The sequence below is a fragment of the Gopherus evgoodei genome, chromosome 3 (genome assembly GCF_007399415.2).
Source record: "Gopherus evgoodei ecotype Sinaloan lineage chromosome 3, rGopEvg1_v1.p, whole genome shotgun sequence".
NCBI classification, from domain to species: Eukaryota; Metazoa; Chordata; order Testudines; family Testudinidae; genus Gopherus; species Gopherus evgoodei.
Window position 1 is genome coordinate 106333814 of NC_044324.1, and position 6921 is coordinate 106340734.

The 6921-nt window shown below is 47.3% G+C and overlaps 1 non-coding gene across 1 annotated transcript; it reads right to left on the reverse strand.

Annotated features, from left to right (window-relative positions):
- Nucleotides 1-2554: 2554 nt before the first annotated feature.
- On the reverse strand, nt 2555-2626 carry TRNAE-CUC. Its single transcript has one exon. It is a non-coding gene; the product is annotated as a tRNA-Glu (tRNA).
- Between the last annotated feature and the right edge of the window lie 4295 nt (nt 2627-6921).

Here is a 6921-nt window from a genome sequence, read left to right on the forward strand (position 1 = left end):
GGCGGAAAGCCCATATTCTTTTTGTTGCAACCAGCCCCCTTTTTTTTTTTTGCTTGCACCTGTTTTCTGGGGTAGAAAAGTGAAGGAGATCCCAGCCTTCTGTTTGCTCAGGCTTCGTGATTCCTTGTCATAAAAGTAGGTTAATATATTTAACTAAACATACACACAATGTAACTAGACTAGACATGTGTCCCCATTACATCAATTTTTGGAGAGGCAAAGCCACTATTTGTAGTGGTGCTTTCAATCTCCCTCAGTGTAAAGAGTGGCTTTGCCTGTCAAGGTTAAAGAGTTGCCCTGGCACTGCTACCTCAGTGACAGGCCAATGGCAGGGAGGAGCCGTGCTAAAACACTATCAGCTAGCAAAGCTCCAAATGTGTTAACCTGTGTTTTAAGAAGTGTTGAGTAGCTTTTCAATCTTATTAACCTAACTCAACTGAGCTAACTCAATTGAAAACAAACACTTCTTGCCAGTCAAGACAAGGCCCTAGGGGACAAATCCTGCCTCCACCTGTTCTATGAGCACATATTGTTCAATAGGCAGTAGAATGGGTAGAGAAGCACTGCAATCAGGAGGGCAGGGTGTGGGGAGTGCCATATGCCTTAGATGGTTGCTTGGGGCATAGTCAGTGAATCCATGAGGGTATAAACCCACCAATTAGGATTACCACCTTTGAAATGCAAAGAAACCAGCACCCCTCAACCCGACAAGGCACGCCTGCCATAGCCACAGCCACAGCCATAAGGCAACTCTGCAACCCTTACTTCAACAGTCACTTCTAGTATGTAGAGAGATAATACATCTAGATAAGATTGATAACAAAAACAGGTGTTTATCAGCGTATTTTTTGCCAGCCAGTCTTCATAGTGTTTCATTTAGCTAGTTGTCGTTGAATGTGTTGTCATTGAATGCGGGAGTGTTCTAAGATCACTCACAGCATCACCATGATTGTCCATTATTTAATACACCTAGCACGTCTCCTCACTCTCGCATGAGTCAAACCTTCTCTCACATACACGTGCACTGTGCTTCCGTTTGGTGGCATAGGCACCAACTTTTCCCGGCACTGGTGGGTGGTCGTGTCCCCCCAGCCCCCGGCCCTGCCCGAACTCCATCCCTGCCCCACCCCCATTCCAACCCCTTCCCCAAAGTTCCCACCCCAGCTCCCTCACCCCTCCCTATTGGACCCCTCCCCAAATCTCCACCCGGCCCCGCCTCTTCCCTCAAGTGTGCCACATTCGTCCTCCTACACCCTCCCTCCCGGGGCTTGCCGCTGCATTCACGGCGCAAGCTCTGAGAGCTGCGGGGAAAAGTGGGCATGCAGTGCGCTCAGGGGAGGAGGCGGAGGTGAGCTGGGGCGAGGGGTGGGGCAGGGAGCTGCCGGTGGGTGCAGAGCACCCACCAATTTTTCTGCATGGATGCTCCAGCCCTGGAGCACCCATGGAGTTGGTGCCTCTGGTTGGTGGGCAGCCAACTACCGTATTTTCAACAGTTTTGATCTATTATTGCTTAAACTGAAGATGTGGGAATATCTCAGCATCTTTAGCTGGACTAAGAAACTTTTAACACTAGGTATCTCAGTCTATTGTGATAAAAAGGCAAATCTTTAGAACCATGTTAAAAAAACAAAAACCCAGTACTGTAGATTTTGCTGGCAACTGGCAAATCATAAAAAAAACAGGCCAGGCTGGTCAAATACCACTCAGGTAGTAACCCTACGACCAAGTAACACATTCCCCTGTGTGTGTGTAGAGCAGGGGTAGGCAACCTATGGCACATGTGCCGAAGGCAGCACGTGAGCTGATTTTCAGTGGCACTCACACTGCCCAGGTCCTGGCCACTGGCCCGGGGGGCTCTGCATTTTAATTTAATTTTAAATGAAGCTTCTTAAACATTTTTAAAACCTTATTTACTTTACATACAATAATAGTTTAGTTATATATTATAGACTTATAGAAATGGACCTTCTAAAAACGTTAAAATGTATTACTGGCACGCGAAACCTTAAATTAGTGTGAATAAATGAAGACTCGGCACAGCACTTCTGAAAGGTTGCTGACCCCTGGTGTAGAGGCTAGGGGAGGATGCAGAATGGATCAAGGAGCAGCCAGGACATTTCTGTTCCTCGCCCCGCTGCTGTGGGCCCCACCGATCCAAGCCCACGTGCCAGGGCTGCAAGCTGGGTGCAGGAAGTGATCCCGAGCACTGAGCCTGTGAAATGACAGAAACAGGGAGAACTGTGACACGTATCAGGGAGATGGCGCCTCTGGGGCGCAGCGGGCTGACCCAGGCCTGGCGAGGAGAGTACCAGGCCCCTGCGAGTGCCCACAGGCCATATTGCACACGCTGGTGTAACAGGCCAAGCCATGCTCGTGCACTCCGAGTTTCTCTAGTTTGCGGGTGATAACCACCTTCCAGGCTCGATGCCCACCACGCCTGCATTTGCCAGGGCCGTGTATGGCACGCGTGGGCGGCTGTGACGTTGCGCAAGATCCAGCTGTTCGCTGCTTTCAGCTCCAAACCAGCCGCAAGGCGGAGGAAAAAAAACTTTGCTTCCCTGACCGGGAATCGAACCCGGGCCGCGGCGGTGAGAGCGCCGAATCCTAACCACTAGACCACCAGGGAGCTCACAAACACGCTCTCTCAGCATCTCTGTAAGTACTATACGTACGGCGTTCTACCCCCATTCTCACTTACACCCCCCTCTGCCACTCTACGCCGAGCCTTGCTCGAATTCCTAACGCCGCCTATTCACGTAAAGCCCGCCCGTCTGGACACGTAGACACGCCCATACGTAACTCGTATCACTCACTCTTCGCAGCCCTACCCCTTTGCAGACCCCCTCCCGGCCGGTACCACCCTGCGGAGATGGAAGGGGGTGTGTGACGGACCGAGCCTGGAAGAGTCCATTCCCTCCCGCAGAGACCTGGCGGGATGCAGGGGGCGCGCTGTGATAAACAGGCTGCGAGGAGTCGCCCGGCCTGGGGTGCGAGCGTTCGGGGCTGGCGGCGCTGTGTCCTGCGCACGTGTGGCGGGGGCAGTAGAGCGGCGCGGGGGTGGGTGACCTGCATCGCTCGTGGGGCACAGCCCGGGTCACTCCGCTGCTCTAGCAGGGGAGCCCTTGGTTTGGGATGAGACCTGAATAGGGCGCGTGCCAATTTGAGAGAGCTGCTGTCCCTCGCGGTCGTTTAACTCGTTTGGTCAGTCGCGGGGAAATGGCTGAGGCGACTAGAAGTGAGAAGGATCTGAGGGCTGGGAAATAATCTTTTCCTCCCTCCTGTGTTTATTCTCCGCCTGTGATGTGTAATTGTCAGAGTTTATTGTTTCCTCTGCTAGTCGGAAGCTCTGCAGGTCTTGAGAGAGAGAAGGGGGAAACCGTGTTGACAAATAAGAAAAAATGGTTATAAATCCACAAATAAATCAAAATCAAGGGTTCTTGGGAAGCTGCAGGTGGAGTACATAAAAAAAAAACAACTGGATTTCTGATTGTCTTTTTTTTAATGACAAGTGTAATGATAAACACCTGGCTGTATTTCTGTTTGGCCATGTATATTGTATGGGCTTAAGTTTCTCCATCACTCCAATAAGAAACTATTGTGCAGTATTGGTATACGTAGTTAAATGCTTGACCTCAGAGGTAGCTGAATTTCAGTGATGGGTAAAATGCCACACATATAGGGTCTGATCCACCAAGTCCTCTGCATGCAGAACTCCCATTGACTTTAATATCATTTTCACATAGAGAGCTTGCAGGATTGCAGCCAGAACTCATAAAATATCTTTGTTATTTTGAGATGGAAAATTCATTGTGGGGGCTTAAGGCTGAGTACGCCTACAAGTTTAAAGCCTGGCTCTGATCAGAGCTAGGCTTTGAGGATATCATGGAGAAAAGTCAGATGTAAAAAATGAGTCGAGTTTGATTAAAGCAGCAGTTCTCAAACTGTGTCAGGACCCCATTTTAATAGGGTTGCCAGGGCCAGCATTATCCTTGCAGAGGCCTGAGGCTGAAGCTAAAGCCTGAGCCCCACCACCCTGATCAGTCAGAGGCTGACTGCTTCAGCCTTGGGTGGCGGGTTCAGGTTACAGGTCCCAGTACAGGCTGAAGCTCTTACGATTTAGATTTCTCCCTCCCTTCCCGCCCGGGATGGTGGGGCTCAGGCTTTGCCTCCTCCCCAGAGCTAGGCTTGGGCAGACTCAGGCTTTGGTCCCCCATCTTGGAGTTGTATAGTCTTTTTTTGTGTGTTTTTTTTTGGTGATCAGAAGGGGTTGTGGTGTAATGAAATTTGAAAAACCCTGGATTAAAGAATTCTTTAATGTTCTTGTTGCTTCTCTACAGTTCCGGAAGAAGTAGTTAGCTGACATCCCTCTGGTTGCTCATGAAGACTAATATCTTTTCTGAGGGTTTGCTAATAAGAGATCTTTCATCTTAATGGTTTTCAAGCACACTATGGTATGTCAGGTATGATATTACCTGACAATAACTAAAAGTTAAATGGAGTTAAGAGTGACTTAGGATAAACAGTGGTTCAGGAATGTTGTAATTAACCCCAAATCAAACATTATAAATTAGAAAACTAACAGCTAAGGTTAAACTGAAAAGAAATCCAGAAAACTAAGGTGAAATGCACAGTAAAGGTGGTTTGAGTGCTGAAACTCTGCCTTGTCAAAGATGCTTCAAGCTCCCCATATAGTTAACATTCACTGAAATATTGTGCATAGACTAATTAGAAAAAAAAGAATTAATGGTCAATCTTTCCTCCATTATTCTTCATAATCAAAAAAATCATTTTCAGCAGAAACCTCAACTCTGTCCTATAGTGACATAAGGCAGAAATCTCAATTTGGAGTAAGGCAAAGGTAAGCAAGTGTCACTAAAGTTTGAAATATTTGTGATGGGGCAGAATTAAGTTGCTTTTTTGGTCCTTAACTGTATTTCCATACCTGAACATGTTTTGATTCTTTTCAAATTATCCTTAGCTGATAGTTTCCTGGATTTATAATGCTTGGTTTTAGGATGATTACAACAGCTGTTAATGTAGGTTAGTTTACCTTAAATTACAGCTATATACTCAGCTGTAACTCTTTAATAAAAATTCCCAGAAAATTTTTTTAAATGTCATATATGAACAATAAACAAAAAATTGAAAGAATGCTATCGTGTAATATTCCTAATGACTTGAAGATATGAAGCATCAACTTTAAATCATTTTTTAAACTTTTATGGACAGATGCATTGGTATATTGTGCTGCCCCAAAGTGAGGTACAGCAGTCAGAGCATATGGACCAACTAAACTGAGTTAACAGCTGCATTTGTGTTGGGGGAGCAACATAAAGTAGCATGAGTTCACACTGCATTTTGCCTCACCTTATGTTTATCTCCACATGTGCCTACTCATCCTATGTTTCCTTTCCACTTGCCTACCTCTTAAGTAGTTTTGGTATGGCGTTTTTTTGTTTGTTTTTAAAGATATTTAAGATGATGGTCACTGCCATTATTTTCCATAATTGAAAATTTGCCATGAAGAATTGCCCCCTTTCAGATAGCCACAACCTGCTGTTTTTTTCCTCAGTGGGACTGAAGCCACAGCTGCCAGCAGGGGAACATGATTGTTCCCCTGGACTGCAAAGACAGGAAGACATTCAGTTCCATTGAGAACATTGTGAGAGAATGAGAACACTTTCTCAAAATGGCCACCAGCTGTGGCTTCAGTCCCATTGTTCTCGAGGGAAATGGCAGCCATTGTGAAAGAGGGCAGTTTGTGGAATTCTGAAGTAGACCATTTGTGTCCTTCACAGCTTCTGCTGAGGAGAGACTTATATGAAGGATAACAGGAAAAAAGACCATTGATCTTAAGTTCAGGTGTAGCCTGTGCATAAGATTTTAGTGAGTTTTAACTATATGGGAAGCTTGAAGAGTCTGTGATGTTCTATTACTGAAATAAGAGGGTGGGGAGCCTAATGCTAGATGCGAAACTCCTTAAAGAACCCATTTAAAGTAACTTGAATTCCTAAATTAACAGATATACTTAGAATATCAGGGTTAGAAGGGACCTCAGGAAATCATCTAGTCTACCCCTGCTCAAAGCAGGGCTAATCCCCAGACAGATTTTTACCCCAGTTCCCTAAATGGCCCTCTCAAGGATTGAATTTACAACCCTGGGTTAGCAGGCCAATGCTCAAACCACTGAGCTATACACTGGAGAGAAAAACTGGCTGAGATAATATCTTTTATTGGACCAACTTGTGTTGGTGAAAGAAACAATCTTTTGAGTTACACAGTGTTCTTCTTCAGGTCTGGAAAAGGTACTCAGATTTGTCACAGCTAAATACAAAATGGATCAAACTGTTCAGCATAAGTAGTTAACACACATTCTCAGGGCCAGTGCAACCATTTAGGTGACCTAGGTGGTTGCCTAGGGCAGTAGGATTTGGCGGGGGCGGCATTTTCTTCAGCAGCAACCACAGCGGCCGGATCTTTGGCTGCCCCAGTCGCTGCCGGCATTTAGGCGGAGGGAGCTGGGGCAGGGGAGCGCGGGGAAGGCTGCCTGCAGCAAGTAAGTGGGAGGGGGCACGGCACTCAGGAAAACTCTCGCCCCAGCTCACCCCTGCTCCACCTCCTCCCTGAGCACGCCATCACCGCTTCACTTCTCCTGCCTCCCAGGTTTGCAGCACCAATCAGCTTAAGCGCTGCAAGCCTGGGAGGCCGGAGAAGTGGAGTGGTGATGGTGTGCTCGGGGTGGAGGCGGAGCAGGGGGCGTGCCGCAGGGGGAGGGTGGGGAGCTGCCGCAGGGGAGGGGCTTCTCAGAGCAGGGGACAGGAGAGGGCGTAAGGTGGAAGTTTCGCCTAGGGTGCGAAACATCCTTACACTGGCCCTGCATATTCTAAGAGAGCGTTCAAAGTGAGTACCCCATTAACAACT